General features: G+C 34.3%; 1 protein-coding gene across 1 annotated transcript in view; it reads right to left on the bottom strand.

Moving 5' to 3' along the window:
* Window positions 1-20,316, bottom strand: part of FOXP2 (forkhead box P2) — a 518,125-nt gene that overhangs the window by 338,513 nt on the left and 159,296 nt on the right. The window contains exon 4 of the mRNA XM_039860643.1: window positions 11,500-11,591. The gene's annotated coding sequence lies outside the window, so the exon portion shown is untranslated. The remainder of the gene's footprint in view (window positions 1-11,499; window positions 11,592-20,316) is intronic.

A 20,316-nucleotide genomic window follows, 5' to 3' on the forward strand; every position in this document is an offset into this window, starting at 1 on the left:
TCACTGATTTGATCTTCTGCTTTGTCCAATCTACTGTTAAATCCTTCTACTGTATTCTTCATTTCCATTATTGTATTCTTCATTTCTGTCTTTTTTTTTTTATGGTTTCTATGTCCTTTTTTATGTTTACTATCTCTCTGTTGAGATTCTCATTGTGCTCATCCATTCTCCCTATAAGTTCATTGAGCATCCTTATAACCATTATTTTGAACTCTTGTCTCTGGTATGTTGCTTGCTTCCATTTCATTTAGCTTATTTTCTGGAGTTTTCTCTTGTTGTTTCATCTGTGGCATGTTTCTTTGTTTTCTCATTTTATTAGCCTCTCTTTGTTTGTTTCTATGAGTCAGAAATATTTGTTTTGTCTCTCACCCTTGGCCAGATGGCCAAATGTGGAAGGTGTCCTGTGTGGCCCAGTGGCACACTCTCCCTGATCCCCTATGCTGGGGGCTCTAGATGTGATTTTTTTGTGGGTTGTGAGTGATCTTCTGTTGTCACCAAGCCTTTTTTGTTGTTAGTATATCAGTGGATAGGATTAACGCTCAGGCTAACTGTGGGAATTAGCTGCACCCACAGGATAAGACTTGCTATGTGGGGGCTGACACCACTGAGTGGGATTTACTCTAGCCAGCTCAGGTACTTGTTGCAACCACCTTCTGCATGTACCACTAATGGGACTTTCAGGAGTTACTCCATTGCGATTTGGTGCCAGCCTCAAGATGCATTAGTTTTGTGATCCCTTGGGAGGGGCTCCCCCATAGGCCAAGGTCAGCCGCTGCTTTTGATTGCTCAGGGCTATCTGGTGGGAACTACAAAGCAATCCGCAGATGGTTGTTGCCTATGCTAGATCCACAGGTAATTGGAAGAGGCAACACTGTGGACAGTGGTCGGTTATCCCTGATATATGGCAGTTTAGCAGAGGGACCAGGACAAGGCTTGCTACTGCCTTGTCAGTTGCCTATAAGTCTAAAACTGGAAGAGCTTCTGGGTGATATGCATATTGCATGGTACAAGGAACCCTGGAGTCTCCTGGGTCTATTGAGTAAATTTCTCCCTGTCACTGCAGTATCAGTTTACATGCCAACACTGTCTCTGTGGCTTCTGTACAAGTTTCCAATCATCGCAAGGTCAGTTGCTGCCCATCTTTGGCCTGAATGACCCACCCCAGGGCAGGTGCAGCTTCCTATCAATGTGCAGCTGGTACTTTGTGTATTGAATGAGGCAGGAGCTCAGAAGTCAAGGGCTGTCAGGCCAATACAGACCCCTGAAATCCCCTCAAGAGATATTGTAGTTCGTACAGGCACATGTATAGATACATCTGCCCACAACCGTTTCCCTGAAATGTGCTCACTGCACTAGCCATGGTCTGGTGCCTGCGTAGACTACACAACCCCAGAGCCAAGCAGGGTATAGGAGGCTGCCTGTCAATGGGCTGCAGGCATTTTGTGGCTTGGGTGAAATGGGATCTCAGGGAGACAAAGGACGTCAAGCCAAAATAGCCTCAGTTTTGCTGCAATTTCTGTGCCTGGGAGTTCCCGCTGTAGTCACAGTTCACAGTGAGACCAAGTGATATCTAGGGCAGTCCCATAGAACTCTGTGCTCCTCGGATGCACTATTGCAACTCTTGCAGGCAACAGAGGTCTGTTTGCCATGGATTTCCATGCAGTTCCCATCCTGTGCTAGCCAAAGTTTGTTGCTTGGGTGGATTGAAAGATGGGGGAGGCGGGGCAGGGCTGTGGCAGTTCACTGTCAATGGGCCACCTGGGGCAATCTGTGGGTAGGGTGGGACAGGGTCTCAGAGAAACAATGATAGTCAGACCAATACAGCCTCAGCCTTGCTGCAACTCTGGTATCTCTTCCTGAGTACCCACAGAAGTCCCAGATCACAGCAAGAACAGCTGCTATCTAGATCCCTGAGATCCACCTAAGTTTGTATTGGCAGCAGATCTGCCTGACCGTATCTCGGAAATGCACGCTCAGAGCGCTGGTAGCCAGCTGGCAATGCTTGGCCCTGGATCAGGGCAGGGCTTGGCAGCTATCCAACAACAAAAACCCCAGGTAATATGTAGGTTGGGCAGCAGCTTCCTAATGGCATTGTGGGAGGGGTCTGCACAGTCAAACTGGAGAGGTCTGTAGATTGCCCAGTAGCGGGGCTGGACTAAGGCACAATGGTGGCTGCTCTGCCAGCCCTCGTTCTAGCACAAGGTAATGCAGACTTTCTCAGTATGGATCCCTCCAGAGCCTCTGACCCACTGCCAGTGTCTTGGGTGAGTGTCTGCAAGTCCTTCAAAGGAGCATCTAGGATTTCAGTCTCCTTCCATCTCACCCAGATGGCCTGAATACCTTCTGGATTTTACAGTCAGAGTTATTGGAATCTCCTCTTCCCTGGGCTGGGGAGCCCCCAGATAAGACCAGGACCCCTTCTCCTTCAGGAGAGCCTCTGCAACCTTGTTTTCCCTCCCGGTGATCCTCCACCACCCATGGGTGCAGGTCTAGTCTGATTCGAGACTTTGCCCCTCCTACTGGCTTTGATGTGGCTTCTTTATGTTATCAGATGTAGGTGTTACAATCAGCTGGACTTCAGGTGATTCTCCACATTGATTATTTTATAATTTGGTTGTAATTTCAATGCAGACCTGGGAGGAGACAAACCCTGCTTTTACCTAGTCTGCTATTTTCTAAAATAGTTCCACCTGTGGCTTTGTATTGCTCCTGTAGTACATTGGCTATGTGTGCTTATTGATATGCTTGAAGGCCTTGGGGTTCTTACTGTGCCAGATCACAAAGGGTTCCAATTTGTAGCCTGTAACATTGCTCCCAAGCAAGACTGTTATCCTATCCTTAAAAGCCTTGAAACCTGTCATTGACTTGGCCTCCTTATGGATGAAAGTCCTTTCAGGTATCGGTTTCTGGAACAGGGAAGCTTCATCTATATTGAATATTTGCTCTGTTAAGTAATTTTCCTCAACAGTCAGTTTATCTAAAACTTCCAAAATTTTTTCAGCTGCCTCATATCGACACTCATAGACTCACCACTCACTTTCACATTATGTAATGAACAAGGGTTCTTAAGTTATTAAAACCACCCAAAGCTAGCAGTTGATTCGACATCATAGTTAGGTACAGCTTTTTCTTTCAACATGGCAAACAAACTTTTTGCTTTGGCTGTGATCGCCACAGTGCTAAGAGGGATATGCTTCTGTGTCTTGTCTTCAATCCAGGTCAATAGAAGTTTCTTTATGTCTGAATACACCCTTTTCAAATTTTTGTTAGTCTCATTACCTTCAATGAAGCAGATCCTTTAACAGCTTTGGTCATTTTGCTTTTGTTCTTCAAGATTTTAGCTATAGTGGAATAGGACATGCCTGACTGGCGAGCAATAACTATCACTGATTGTCTACCTATGTCATCTTTAATAACTTTTAATTTCATTTCCAGATTAATCACTTGATGTGGCCTCTTACTGGCAGCATTGGCAGTGGATTTTGTACACTTAGGAGCCACGATGAACAAAAGAACATGAGATTAAATCATGAGAAAATGATGCAGTTAAGACATGCGGTAAAAACCAATGTATAAGGCTGCTACTAGTATAATACAACATACAGTTTTACAGAAAACTTTTTTTAATGAGTAGAAAGAGTACACTCTAAAATAACAATAAAAGTATAATATGGTAAATATATAAACCAGTAACAGTCATTTATCATCAATTATTATGTACTATAAATATTTGTATGTGCTATACTTATTTATAAGACTGGCATCAAAGTACATTCTTTTACACCAACATCACCACAAACTCATGAGTAATGATGTGCCACAACATCATGATGGCTGTGATGTTATCAGGCAAGGAGTTATCCAATTCCATTATAATCTCATGGGACCGCCATCATTGACCAAAACATTGTTATGCGGTCCATGACCGTATTTAATATTGGGTAACTAATACATTTTAGTCTCACTATATAAGGGAAACTGAAATGTGATAACTTCTCTTTCAGTTCACTCACAAGAGAACATGAAACATGTTTATTCTTTTTCAGCTTTGCATGCTGTTAAAGACACCCTGAACCCTGAGACTGAATAAACCCTATGGAGAAAAAAGGGTCAGATTTATGATCAAGACCCTCAGCAGTTTTTGACTGATAGCATTACTCAAAAGGGCAAAAGGAGTTTTAAAGATTTCTTTAAGATAGCTCATTGTTCCTATAAGAATATAATGTATGTTTTTCATTTAACTGATGACAAAGTTAGTTGAAATCACTATGACATAAATAGTTCATAGTTGTGAGAAATAATGGACTATTGGGTACCTAGAGACAAGAAAAAATGTATTTAATGGATTTATATTAAGATGTATTTAAATTACTAAAAATGTAAGCATTAATCATTACCTGAGAAACAAATGAATGAAATGTATTAGCAAAATACACTACACATTTAGGAAGGGCATAAACTAAAATTATCTTGAATTTGGAGAAACAATCAGAAATTACAGTAGAAAGTACTAACATGACAGATTCTTTATAAAGTTGAAGAGAAAAGCTGTCTTTAGTAAGCAAGTTCAGAAGCTTCTAACAAAACCCTTTAGTTGATCTTTCTTCTGTAATATCTAATCTGATTTAATCTGACCTAGGCAATCAAATAATATATCCTGACTTCTCTGCATCAGAATTTCCACACATCTTCATGCAAGTGCTCAAATCCTCATATTTTACAAATTAAATATGTCAATGTATGTTGTTATGATATCATACATATCGTCCTTATTATTTCATAGATTCTAAATTGAAAAGGCCACTTTAACTTCTCTTTTCCTCTCCCAAATTATTTCAGATAATAATATATACAAAATGTGTATTTTATGATTCTTGATATAAACCTAACAGTTATATTTTAAAAGAAAAAAAAGTCAAGGGACAGTTTCCAAAAAAGTTTGTTCTCATGTGAACACAAACTCTTAATTAATGAATAAAACACTCAAGATTACTAGCATCTTTTAGTAGGCTCAGGATTACTGTTATTTTCCAACTTTAAGATTCTAGAGTGCACTTTGGCAAATCCATTCATTTGTATTGTTTATTAAATTCTATGAGGCTACTGATCCATGCATGTGTCAAAAAAGACAAAGAAAAAATCTTCACAATATTGTAGTCTCAAAAGTTTTTATTCGTATTACTTTCTTAAAGAGGATCCATTGTTTAATACCAAAAATATAGCAATTGAGAATTATGTTTAACCTTTAATTATACAAACAAAAATGAATATTTAGTACCAATATAATAAGAATATTTATCCCTTGGTATACTGAACATAAAAAGTATTCACATCTGTTTCACTGCTTTGCCTTCTTCATGGGCTTAACCTTGCCAAATTATTCCATTTAATTCAAATATCTCATATGGCTATCTATTTTATTTACTTTATCTTCAATAAAATGGTTCAGTGAGCATTAGCGACTCTGAGACACAAGTTTCAATCATTCTTCAGGCAAAGGCGTCAATCTATATTAGACCTACTGTACTGTGAATTGCAGCTAGAAAGTTGGATAAGGTAAAGCAACAGCAAAAATGTGAACAAGGCCTAATAAAGCCACAGTGAAGAGAAAGAAAGCTCTCCCCAGGCTCTTGCATGCAATGCTTATACAATACCAGGTGCCAGTTCAAATAAATGAAGAGCTCCTTAATAGGCTGACAGCTAAAGGACGGCTTTCAGACTCTATTTTACATGGAACCTGCAGTTGTCCTCTGTTTCCCGCAGACACTAGTAAAAACTTGAATTGTCTACAGTTAAAAATGAGATTTCATAGTCACTCCTCAGACATCATATAGGGGGAAAAGCCAGTAATAACATTCAAGCTGCTTAGCATTTCTTCTATAACATTTTCAAACAATTACTAATATAACAGTAGTTTCAGTGGCCCTTTCCTTACAAATTTGTATAACATTTTAATATAGCTGTTGGATGAAATTTTAACCACAAAACAATCAGTAAATTTGATCAACAACTCAATTAGTCTTTAATGATATCATTAAAGACTAATTCCAAAAAATGTGGGGAAGTACTGCAAGATGCCATGAAAATGTTTCCCAAAGCAGACTTTGTAAAAAGTGATACTGGTTCATACCTAATATGGACTGGACTGTAAAAAACAGATTATTTTAATGGTGCTCTTCCCAGCAAATAAGACCATTAAAAATCTTTAGTTGAACTGAAAAGTAGGCCAGCTAAAATCCATATTTTGCTATTTTGTATATGGTATCAAAAATTTTACTACTGGATCACTCCAAGCCACAAATTTAAAATTACAAATGTAAATTCTCCTTTCTTGATAGAACAAATTTCCATTATTTTCTTTTTTTAATACTGTATTTTTGTCCAGGTTCTATCATCACAGTATATTCAATTGGAGTGAAATTTAGAGTGACGGCTTAATGTGAATTTATTTTAAAAAATGTTGCTCTATTACTTGCTAATACATACTTCTCGACTGACTTTTTGGAGATCAAATGTATTATTTTTCTCGTGAACTCAACATTTCAAAACATAGCACCACAGAAATACGTACATATATCTAGATGCTTCCATGTAACTCTATTCTTTACATCTCTGTAAGGACATTAAAGAAGACCAACAGAAAACCAGCATGATAGATGGTATAACAGATTTTTCAGACTCTGATTTTGTATGAGTTTTTAACTATTAAATAGTTTTTAACTATTCCAAACAGCTCTTCTACAAAAGAATAGTTTTTAACTATTCCAAACAGCTCTTCTACAAAAGAACCAGTACCAAACCAGTAGCCAGACCTACTCAGTCCCAAGTAAGCATGACTCTCCAACATCGATGTGATCAATGGGGAAGAGAATAAAAATATTCTCCGTAGATTATAAAATCAGTATTTCAGATGAAATCTAAGCATTTGACATTTTCTTCTCACTTGGCTCACTATCTTATAAATATACATGCCTATCCCATTACATTTACAGACCACATATTCAGTAAACTATTATCTTTATATTCCATGTAAAGCCAAATATGGTAATGAAATTTGTGGAAATAATTTTAGGGTAAGATATCATGTAATGTATTAATTACCTACTGCTACATAGTGAATTACCTACAAATCCTAGCAGCTTAGAACAAAAAAATATTATCTCACACAGTTTCTAAGGATCAGGAATCCGGGAGTGGTTCAACTAGGTAGTTTAGGCTTAGATTTTCTCAGGAAGTTGCAGGTTATTGCCAGTTCTTCTCTGTCATTCAGAGGTCTCGGTTCCTTAACACACAGACCTTTTCATGGCAGCTAGCAGGACTGTGACTTGCTCTAATCAACAGAATATGGCAAAAGTTATGGGATCTCACTTCAATGACTATGTTACTACACATACACATATTCTCTCTATATACACATACATTCATACATACATGTATGGCTCTGTCTTGCTAGAATGCAGTAGAGACTCACCTGCAGATTCTAAAAAAGCAAGGTGCTATGATGTGAACTGCGGATGGAGAGGGCCACATGGATGGGAACTGTGGATGGCCTCTAGGTGCTGAGGATTGTTGTCCTACAACTGCAATGAACTAAATTCTACCAAAACCCAGTGAATTTGGAAGAGAACCCTGAACTCCAAATGAAAATGCAGGCCTGGTCAACATTTTGATTGCAGCCTCAGAAGACCCTGAGCTAAACAATGTCTGTTTCTCCTGACCCTTAGAAACTGTGAGACAATGGCCACAACATAGAAGCAACTGAAATGTCCTATGATAGATGATTGGATAAAGAAGCTGTGGTACATACATACAATGGAATATTACTCAGCCATAAGAAGAGATGAAATACTGCCATTTGCAACAACATGAATGAACCTTGAAATAATCATACTAAGTGAACTAAGCCAGACAGAAATGGTTGAAAATCACATAACATCACTTATATGTGGGATTTAAACCTAAAAGCAACAAATGAACAAGACAAACAAACAGACACTCATGGACATGAACTATAGACCAGTGGTTACCAGAGGGAAGAGGATAGGGGAGGAGGGAGGAGTAAGGTGGGGTAAAGGGGATCAAATATATGGTAGCTGAAGGAAACTGGACTTTGGGTGGTAAACACACAATAGAATATACAGATGTCAAATTATAATGTACACCTGAAAATTATATATCAACCAATGTTAAATTAAAAATAATAAATTAAAAAAAATAAAGTAGAGGTGAGAATATCAAAAAAAAAAGAAAAGAAAAAAAGAAACTCTGAGATATAAATGTATCTCTTTTTAAGCTTTTAAGTATGTACTATGTTACATAGGAGTAGAAAATTAATACACATGCTAGCCAAAACATGGAAAACACATTTACAGAATTAATTCATTTTTATCATTTCTTGGACTAAATTTAGAATGCTACGCAGAATATTTGCCAAGTGGCCTGGATACTACAGTAAACCTTTGAAACTAATACAATAGGGAACAAAACAAAAACTAACTTTTTAAAAATGCTTACTATGCCCTTTATATGTATTCATACATTTAGTCCTCAAACCGACTCTATAAATTCGGTACTATTATCTTTAGTTTCTAGATTCAGAAATTAAGGATTAGAGAGTTTAAATGATTTTTCCAATGTTTCATATACGGCAGTTTTCTTTTGGAACCATAACTCAATTCTAGGCAATCTGATTTCCAAGATTGCATTTTCAACATTTTCAACTCCATAGCCTATTTCCAGTCTTGTTTACTCTGCTTCTTTTCCCCAAGAATGTCAGTGCACCATGTATTTGAATCACTGACCCAGCCCTTCCTTCAGCAAAATCAGCTTCCTGCATAGTCCATTTTCTTTATAGTCATTTGAAAATTAGAGCAAATATTTTGTCATGTATGATGTCTAATTTTAATAAATAATTATAAAACTATAGTGATTTTCTATAAATATGTGAATGAAGTTTATTTCCACTCCAATGAAATAACTAAAACTGATATTTTATTTGGATTTACTACTCTTACAATGGAAACTGGAAATAATTGTAAATATTGTGAAGTCAAACCCACATATATACATACACACTCACCCAACTATCCATTTATACAGATACACAGATATCTTCAGTTATAAGTTGTATTAAACAACATTTAGCTCACATTTTAGAAGTATAACCTAAGGCAGGTTATTTAACCTAAGAAGTAAAATGGGATAATATTAAACAAATTGTTTGAAAATAGGAAGAGTCAACTGATTATTCATTTTAGGGATTTTGGAGGAAGGGAACAGAAAAGTAGAAAGGGAAAAAATATTTCTTTAAAATAGCTATGTATCAAATGCTAAATTCTTATAATAATCTAAAAACAATTATATCTGTCCTTCACTATACTGTTTGAAAACTGAGGTGCAAAATGTAAGGAAATCAACCAAGGTTGATAACAATAGCTAGGTTGATAATAAAAGCTAACAATTGGTTGAAGGAATGCAAACCCATATTTATCTGACTCTCAAATGCCTGCTTCTCCATCATTTTACTTTTCTCTTATCAAAATACCTCCAGCTCTAGGGTTCATAATTCTATGTATTTTCAAGAAAAAATGCTCTTTTAGACTGTGTTTTCCATTAAGATGAACCATTACCATTATGCATATGCATTATTTACATCAATATGTGGTTGGTCTTCAACTAAAAATATATACATATATATTAAAAACTACCACTATAAGCTTATGACTAAAAAAAGTCTAATTAAGAAATTCCAGAAGGAGTTTTGAGGATAACTTCAAATGCAATTATGTTCCCTTCTGGAAAGAAGACTCTCTATTTTCTAAAAATCATTTATTTTCTAAAAATGGTTTCTTTCTTAGGTCCATGAGTTCTTACCAGTTAATTCCTGCTTATAAATCTAAAATCTTGCTCCTATTAGTAAAGCAAATGTCCTATTACTCAAAAAACAACATTTAAATATTAAAATGCCTTAGAAAGATGGAATATATCACCCGACCATTGTCTATAGTAAGCATTATGTACATAAGACAGTAAAAAAAAAAAAAAGATTGAGGGTTAGCAAATATGGGTTCTAATAAAACCTAATTGTTTATTATTAGCTGTAAAATCTTAACAAGCTATATTACTTTTTCCAAATCATTTAAATGTGTTTCCTTTAGGTTTTTCCATTTACTATGCAAAGAATAATAATGTCAGCCTTACCTACATCATCAGCAATGAAAGAATAAAATTAATGATTTTATCAAAAGAATAAAATAAAGTAAAAAGATGCCAAAGTGCTTCGAAAAGCTTAAATGCTAAATAAATATGGAATCATTTTGTTTGTATATCTGGCAAAATGATAAAGTTGGTACAAAACAAGAAAAAGTCCATAGACAAAATAGTAAGTGAAATACCTGAGAAATATTTGACCTTATAATTCAAGCACATTGGCAAAAATGTCTCAGGAAAAATATGGAACCTCTATCTGAAAGAAGTTTTAGAAAAGGGTACAGCAATGTGAGATCATGAGGATCATGAAGCCTGTCCGACACTGATGGTGAACCCCCTTGATAAAGATTTCTCGAGTGCGGTGGGGTGGGCAAGAAAAAAAAATTCTGAAGAGGCCAGGGCACCATAGTTTTACTCTTTGGGGGGTTTCAAAACTAGGGAGAAAAATGATGTAAACTCCTCACCGAAAATTTATTTTTGTCTTCTTTTTGTAATTATATTATTACAAATATGGCCACTTATCATATACCACTTGACTGATGCCACCTTTCAACAATGACACTAAAATCTAATTTACAGAAACATTATATATGAAGAATGGGAAATAGAATCTGCATCTCTTGAAAATGCATCTCATTCTGTCTCTGTGGTCCACGCTTTGAGCTCAACAATAGATTTAAAGTTCTCCAAATTGATACAGTTACCAAGAAAAACTATCATTAGATTAAAAGAAGTGCAAGATTGAAAAGAAAAAAAAAAATGCTTTCTAAACAGCTGACCTGCTGGGTCTCAAAAAGTTTACAAGAAAACTCAAACTTTTAGAAAAAAATATTACAAGTATATTATTCTCCTTATTTTTTGAGATTTCTAGATCTTCTCAAAACCTCCATATCAACCGAATGACTCTTAATAAAATAAAACTAAAAACATCGGTATGAAAAGCCAGCATAATGGTAACAGAAAATATTTCCAAGTGTTTTTGCCTAATCATGTCAATATTTCAAAACCAAATTCACATTCCATGTAAATTTATGTTAATTTTCAAAGAAAGTGAGACCAAATTTAACAGGAACATAGGAAGGCATGAAATGGGACACCCAAGAGAGGAGAGAGTGGAGAGAGTGGTAAATATTCTTATTGCCCTCCTTGACATATTTCTATGGTTCACTGATAACTTTTTTTAATCTTTGGGTAAAGATACTTAATAAAAAAATTAAAGAATAAAATAAATATTAGAAAAATAGGAATAAGCACAATGAATAAAAGAGAATTATTACCAAATTCAATTACCTATTTTTTTCCAGATGTTCCACAAGACTTTCAAGTCAACCTTAATAAAGAGTCCAAAGTAAATTCGATTCCAGCATCACATTAGAGTAGCCCTGTTAAAAGAAATAAATAATTGTAACTTTTAAAAATTAATTTTGAATTTGTGTCATAATTAGTTAAATGACTTCCTAGAATATAAAACATATTCGACTACAAATAAGGATAATTGTTAGTGCATTCATTGTTTGTAAATCTTCAAATATGTATAAAAATGCTTTTCTACATTTTAATTTAGAGAACTTCAAAACCATTGTTTAGTACAAAGAAGGGATCATGGGGACAGCATAAGATGCATTTCTCTGAGATGTAGATTTTATTTCCTACTCTTACATTGCTTTGCAAGGTTTAGACTTTTGGTGATTAAATTTTAAATTTATAGAATAAAATTATTTATGTCTCAAGATTTCCAAATGAAAACATGACTGATTTCAATTGCCTCTTCACACATACTTAATGTGCTTTGTAAACCTTCATACAATTAACAAATCGATAGCATTTCCTCCTTATAATCACAATTTTAAGGGTTATTACCTCAATACTTATTTGAATTTGGATTTTTCCAGATCCGTTTCCTATTTAACAATTCTGTTTTCTAATTTCTTCATTCTTTAATCTGAAAGATTCAGCCCATACCTTTCTTAGGCTAAAATACGTGCTCTGAAGTTCCAATAAAATTACATGACTTAGTGGTGTAGATAGTAAATGGGTTTTGACTTGCACACCAACACTAATTGATTGGAGTGGTGACCATATGGAAAGCAGTATGGAGACTAAATCTAAATGTGCAGCAGTAAAGAATACTCTGTTTAATTAGCAATATCTGCTATAGGCATTAAAGGGATGAATGATATCATATGCTATCTTTGTTGAGCATTTAGACAGTTCACTTATTTTATTTAAATGGTTTCCAAACACTTTTGGCTAAAAATCCTTTCCTCCAAAAAAATCTCAGTGAGAGGTCAATTAATTAAACAGATCAAAATAAAGCATTCTGGTTCAATCAGAATCCCAAATATTCAGTGCCACCACTATTATTTCTCCAGACACCTTTAGGGTATTCCACAAAGCCTTCAGTATTCTGCAAAGCATAACTTAAAACCATTGTTTTAGTTAATCATAAGTAATAAGGTAACCCGAAGTCACAGAAATTAAAGTAATTCAAACTCTTGTTCTTCACAGTCTAGCATTCTTTGTCTACTATTTCCAATGTGCACATTTCTCTTAAAATTTCGCACATGAACAAGCTCCACTCTTGACTATACCTGTGTTAATGAACTTCCACAATTATTTCCGGCCTGCTATATGCCACCAAAAGTAACAGATTTCTTATTAAAATATAGCTGTCTAAATTATTTCTGAATTGCATATGACTTATTTACCTTTTCCTATATTCATGGATATCAATTTTTCCTAAATCAATCTATAAATTCTAGATTATTTTTATAAAAGACCACCCTAACATTGAGATAGTCTTATACATGCACATCAGGAGCTATGTACACTGGAATCTTTTTTAACATTATATTTTTCAATTACTGTTGACAATATTATATTGGTTTCAGGTGTACAACATAGTGATTAGACATTTATATAACTTACAAAGTGATCATCTTGATAAATCTAGTACCTGACACTATACATAGTTATTACAATACTACTGATTATATTCTTGTGCTATACTTTACAACCCCATGACTATTATGTAACTACCAATTCGTATTTCTTAATATGTTCCTTTTAATCCAGCTCCATTACCCGCCCCCCGCCCCCAAATCTGGCAGCCATCAAAATGATCTCTGTATCCATGAGTTTGTTTCTGTTTTGTTTGATCTTTTATTTTGCTCTTCAAATTCCTCAAATAAATGAAATCATATGGTATTTGTCTCTGTCTTGCACATGGCAAGATTTTATCCTCTTTATGGCTAAGTAATGCTCCATTGTATATGTATTCTATCTCTTCTTTATCCATTCATTCATTTATGGATACCAGATACTTCCATAGTTTGTCTATTGTAAATAATGCTGCAATAAACATAGGAGTACATATATCTTTTTTAATTCACATTTTTGGTTCCTTTAGATAAATACCTAGAAGTGTGATTGCTTGGTCATACAACAGTTTTATTTTTAAATTTCTGAGAACCCATCATACTGTTTTCCATTATGGTTGTACCAATTTACAATCCTACTAACAGTGCATGAGGCCCTTGTTGTTTGTTGAGTTATTGATGATAGCTATTCTGACAGGTGCGAGGTGATATCTCACTGTGGTTTTAATTTGCATTTCTCCAATGATTTGTCTATTGGTCATATGAAAAGATACTCAACTCTTGATACTCAAGAAAGAGATTGTTTTCTAATGTGTTACTTGGAACTCTGTTAATATATTCTACCACACTTAACAAATTTTAATTAACAAAACGGAAGATATGTCCTAAAAGAAACTCTATCGTTTAAGTGTTTTCTAAACCAAAATAAGAAAAGTTACATCATATAAAGCTTGGATGTAAAACAAATGTCTACTGACTTCTACTGAAAAATAAAAATAAAAAAATAAAAATAAAAAACCAAAATCCTTAGTCTAGTTCATTCCAAGATTTGAAGGAATATACTAAAAATTTGAAGTAAATAAAGTACATGTTATATAGGTCATAACGTGATAGTCAAAAGTAAAAATTACACTAACATTTTAAATACTGTTTTCATACTATATATTTCAGTGAACAGAAAACAATTAAACGGCCAAACCTGAGCAAAGCAACAAACTTATAAGTTGAATTCTAGTTGTTGGGTAATGGGGATGTATACCAGTAGAATGAAAGAAACAATCCTAGGCTTCTGAGAAACAGAAAAAAATTTTTGTTTGTTTTTTCTTCAGAAGCCATAGTCCTAGTCATATGAATGGTAATTACATTCCTACCAAACTTTACCAAAGGTTCGGAAGGCAGCAAGCATTTTCTTTTAATCTAGCATTTACGTGGAGGAACATCATAATCATTATCATTTGTAGAGATGCTGCAAATATCAAGAAAGGAAACAACTAAGATTTTTAAATAGTTGGTTCTGCAAAGACTAAATGCTGTGAAACTGCCAACATGAAGGGATATAAGACACTCATTATAATTAGCACTCTAACTCTGACTGAAGCAGTGTGAACTTTAGAAGGGCAGGGATATTTGTAATTCTCTTTTGAGTCCAATAAACCCAACCTACTGGCACATAGTAGGCACTCAATAAATAGTTGTTGAATGGATTTATTAATCAATAGACTAATCAACGTGCAACTGGATATGCATAGAAATTTAAAGACAAAATTCTATAACTGCCCCCCTTTCCCTTTCCCTCTGGTAACCACTAATCCACTGTCTGTGTCTATCAGTCTCTGTTTATTTCTTGTGTTTGTTTTTTACTTTCAGTTTTATATCTCACATATGAGTGAAATCATATGGTTCTCAATTTTTTCTGACTTACTTCGCTTTGCATGATTATTTGCATGTTGTTGCAAATAGTAGTATTTCATCTTTTCTTGTGCTAAGTAATTCTATTGTATAAATGTACTGCATCTTTATTCAAACATCTATCGTAAGATACTTTGGTTGCTTCTGTGTCCTGGGCACTGTGAATAATGAACATCAGGGTGCATATATCTCTGTGGATAAATGTTTTCAAGTTTTTTGGTAAATACCCAGAAGAGGGATTGCTGAGTCATATGGCAGTTCCAGTCTTAGTTTTTTGAGGAACCTCCATACTGTTTTCCACCTCAATTTACATTCCCAGCAGCAGTGTATGAGGGCTTCTTTTTCCCCACAGCCTCTCCAACTTGTTACTACTTGTCCTGTTGAGGACAGCCATTCTAACAGGTGTGAGGTGGTATCATACTGTGGTTTTGATTTGCATTTCTCTAATAGCCAATGAGATCGATGTAGCTGTATCCTCCATTCCAGACTTTAATTTTATCAACTCCACTATTTATTTTTACTTCTAAACTTCCAAAGAATTATGAGATTAATAAAGATTTATTAAGATATCTGGATACAGCGTGTTTTTAAAAACATAAATAGTTCTCATCTGGCCAATATATCTACAAAATCTCATAAAATGTATTAAGAGAGACATACTTTATACATGTTTAGAGAAGTGTTACAATTATTATCTGTGCGGGTCCATGTTAAATCATAGAATGAGAAAACTAATTTATCATTGAGTTAATTATAGAAATATGAAGCACTCTAGATAAGGTAGCAATTTCTGTACTGTACAATGATAATAATTAAATGTGGTTTACTTTCTAAACAATTAGATAGTAATTTAAAAACTTACTGAAAATTTTAAGCACAATATTTTAAAAACAAGTGGAGTTTCTGGTTGACACAAATATAACCCAGAAAATTCAATTTTACAGATTTATTTTTCCCTGCATTCAGACTAATCAGAATTTTTTCTTTTTGTTTTCTTGAGTTTTTTCTTTTTTCTTGCTTTGTTTCTTAAAACTTGAACATGGAAGCAATCATTATCCTCAGGCCACGAACTACCACTAGAAAATGTGCTTAAGTCATTGTAACAAAGAAACAAGAAAGTCAAGGAAAGCACCTGCCACAGAGTAAGCTCTCTAAACATCTCCCCGGAAAATGGATGAATGAATAAATAAATGAATGACTATTACTTTGAAAAGATATGGCTCTAGTTATAAAATGAAATAATCTCTGATGGACAATCTTAAAGATAGCACTACTATTGGTGAGGAGAAACATAATTCTGAAGTGCTTGTCTTAATGATAGCGATGAACAATAGAAGGACCAAAAGGGCTTTAAAACATACATTTTAAAAATTGTCCTAATTCATTTAAAAGGTTCATATTAGTAGTATCATAATTTAATGGTATAGATTTTGAATCAAGAACAATAGGATCATGTAATTTGTATATCAAATATAAACTATTTAAATCAAGAATAGTATATACTAATAAATAAGGAAACGAAGATCCTAAACTACCACTTTTCCTTTCTCATTAAGCATCTTTAATTTTTATTATTAATGTAAATACTTTCCTTTTCAGTTATTTTTATTACAAGTAATTATTATCCTGTCTTTATTCCTATTCAAAATATCAACAAATTTCTAAACAATTTACATTTATTTACAAATATTTGTTGGTCTCCTATGTGTAGCCTAAGATCTAAACTATATCAAACTCTTTATCAGCAACCTCTCAGCACCTTACACATAAAGAATGTATATTACTAGGTGTTTATTCATCTAGAACAGGAGTCCCCACCTCCTGCGCCGCAGACCAGTACAGGTCTGTGGCCTTTTAGTAACCGGGCTGCACAGCAGGAGATGAGGTGGGCAAGCAAGCGTAGCTTCATCGGTATTTGTAGCCACTCCTCAGCACTAGCATCAGTGTCTCAGCTCCAGCTCAGATCATCAGGCATTAGATTCTCATAGCAGCACCAGTCCCTGGTGCCAAAAAGGCTGGGGACCACTCACCTGGAATATCCAGTTGCAAATGACATGACTTCAAGAATTGAAACAAAGACAATATCTTTATAGAATGTTCAGCTAGCCCCAGGGAAATATTTAAGATACAGGTAAAGAGTTATATGTCAATTGTATCTCAACAAAAAAGATACAGATAAACACAATGACCAAGTGTTGTCTTTATATAATATGCTTAATCATTGCTCTGATTTCACCAAAAGAAAAAAACAAAACAAAACAAGTACGGTATTACCTTCTCAATTGTTAATCGCCAATCCTTTAAAATACATATTTGACAAAATATATACCCAATAAAATCAAAACTACTTCTTCACCTTTTTTATGCCTCCTATAATTTAGTGCTTCTAATCTACAGCAATGGAAAATGAGATTAAATACTAGGAAATACACACACACACACAGTCCCTGAGTAGTCCTATGCATGATTTTTCAAATTCTTTAAAACAATAGTAGTGCCACAGATTCACAGTATCAAGAAGGACTGGCTTACTAACATAGAAGCTATGTCTTCTGTAGATACTCTGGGAGTACGAAATGGATTTTATTCATTTTAGCCTACGAGGGGTATATATATAGACTTTACAAATCATCACAGAGGGTAACGACACTGAGAGAACACACTAAAGAAACAACAGTTTTAAGACTATCAGAAGCAATAATTCTAGGATCACAATCACAGTAAAAAACATTTGGCTGTTCTCACCTGCTATGCTATTTCTTAAAGCACAATATTCTGACAGATATTGTATTTTTGTTAACAAAATGTCTAATACAAAGCTTGCATATAACAAGTGGTAGTTTTGAAATGTGAGCATTTTTGCATTGTCTGAATATTTAATCTGAATTCTTACTTGCCTATGTTCTGGCCAAATAAATGTTTCAATACTAACTTACTGGTGAGAATTCCCTCTTGAACAGATATCTGTAACAAGATAACAACCTTAACTCCAGGTCATACCAAGTAGCCCATTAGTACAGTGCTTTGCTGATTTGATTATAATAAATTCTATAAATGAAAAGTACGATTCCAATATACATGTTCATATCTATCAACAATGAACGGATAAACAAAATGTGGTGTAGGCATACAATGAAATATTCAGCACTAAAAAGGAAAGAAATTCTAAGACAAGCTACAAAATAGATAAACTTCGAAGACATTAATGTTAAGTAAAATGAGCTAGTCATAAATAAACAAATATTACATGATTCCATTTATATGAGAAACCTAGAATAGTCAAATTCATAGAGACTGAAAGTGAAATGGTGGTTGTCAGGGGCTAGGAGAGGGGAAATGGGGAGTTATTGTTTAATGGGTACAGAGTTTCAATTTTGCAATTTGAAAAAGAAATTGTGGTAATGGTTACACAAAAAATGCAAATGTACCAATGTTACTCCAATAAACAATAAAAAAATCGAAATGAAAAAAATGAGTAATGAGAAAATCATTGAAGGAAGAAGGAATGACAATGCAGCTAGGTTTCAAAGAAGCTAGGAGAAAATTAGGTAAAGATAACAGATAGGATTTTTGTTTTCTTTTGTTTTTTATCAAAAAAACTTTCCTTGTGAGATAGCTAAAGGAAGAAAGGGGAGTGAAGAGTACAGAGAAATAGTTGATAAGAGAAAAATGAACAGAGTAATGCTTAGAAAGGAAGTACAGAAGTTGGCAGGGAGAATGTCCTAAGCAGAAATAGAACTAAGGTAGAAAGAAAAAAAAGAGAATTAAAAGAGAAAAAATGAAAAAAATATTCAGTTACTATTAGTATGCATTATCAAGAGGGAGGAAAGAACACCAGACACTGAAACCCCAGGATTCCAACTGAAATTCTAATAAGATAATTTCTCGGAAGAATACATAAAGGTTTACATTAGATCAATATTGTCTAACATTGGTAATTTTTACTCACATGTGACTACTTAAACTTATAAAAATTAAATAAAATATAAAATTCAGTTACAGATTTCTAATGCTTAATAACCACGTATGGCGAGTAGCTACCATATCAGACAGTATAGATATGAACATTTCTATCATAATAGTAAGTTCTATTGGATATCAAGGCCCTAGAAGCATTTATTATGAGGGTGGGAAATAATGCATTATATGGTAGCTTGTAGTTATTGTGCATTTACTATGAACAGTTTACAGTACTTCACATATATGATTTCATTCAGTCTTCACGATAATCTTTTGAGATAGGTTCTATTATATTTCCATTTTACAGATGACAAAACAGATTAAGAAAGACAAATAACTTGCTTTAGATCACACCTAGCAGACATAACATTGGCCCCCAGGACTTTCTGACTCCAAGGACAAAGGAATGAGGAAGAAGAATAATCTTCTGAAAGTGATAATATCCTGGTAGTTTAAAGATGAATTGTCTTTTCCTTGGATAATCAGAATACCATGAAACACACCAGTAACAGAGTAGAAAAGGCTACATGAACAAATGTAATTTATATTAATGAAAATAAAGCATCAATGCAATATTAAGTACCCAAAACCACATGATATCACTTATATGTGGGATATAAACCTAAATGCAACAAACGAACAGGACAAACAAACTCAGCCTCATAGACATGGACAACAGACTAGTGGTTACCAGAGGGTGGAGGGAAGGGGGTAGGGGCAGGTGATGGGGTAACAGGGTCAAATATGGGGTGACAGAAAGAAATCTATGGGTGGTGAACATATAATACTATTTATATATATATATGCCTTGTTAAATTGTACACCTGAAACTTACTGGATTTCATTAATCAATGTCACCATAAAAATAAATAAACAAACAAATAGATAAATAAATTAAAAAGTGCAAAAAGTTATCATAGCACCTTTAACTCACCTGTAACTTTCCTGTCAGATAGGAAAGTTACTATTGCCATGGAAAACAAAAGAAAATTACATTCCTTGCTCTCAAACAGATTCACATAGATTATACACCATCTCCTACTATTTAAAAAGAGAGTCAGTAATCTTATAGACATTCACCTTCTTGTTTCTTATACCAAACTGAAAACTATCTCCTATTGTTTTATTGTCAAAAATATGCAGCTCTTCTTCCACCCACTCTTTAATTTCTTTCTTCATGTTTTCAGCTAATTGCCTGGGAATGTCTTTTAAAATACCATTGCACAAACTTACCTGTGCAGCTCTAACCACTCAGATATTCAATAATATAAATCCGGCTCTCTCTTGAAAGGATATATGATCTCATTTTAAATTAGGAAGAATGCAACTAAAATATGAAGCTTTTCTAGTATTGAATTAA

The sequence above is a fragment of the Pteropus medius genome, unplaced genomic scaffold (genome assembly GCF_902729225.1).
Source record: "Pteropus medius unplaced genomic scaffold, Ma_sr-lr_union100, whole genome shotgun sequence".
Classification (NCBI taxonomy): Eukaryota; Metazoa; Chordata; class Mammalia; order Chiroptera; family Pteropodidae; genus Pteropus; species Pteropus medius.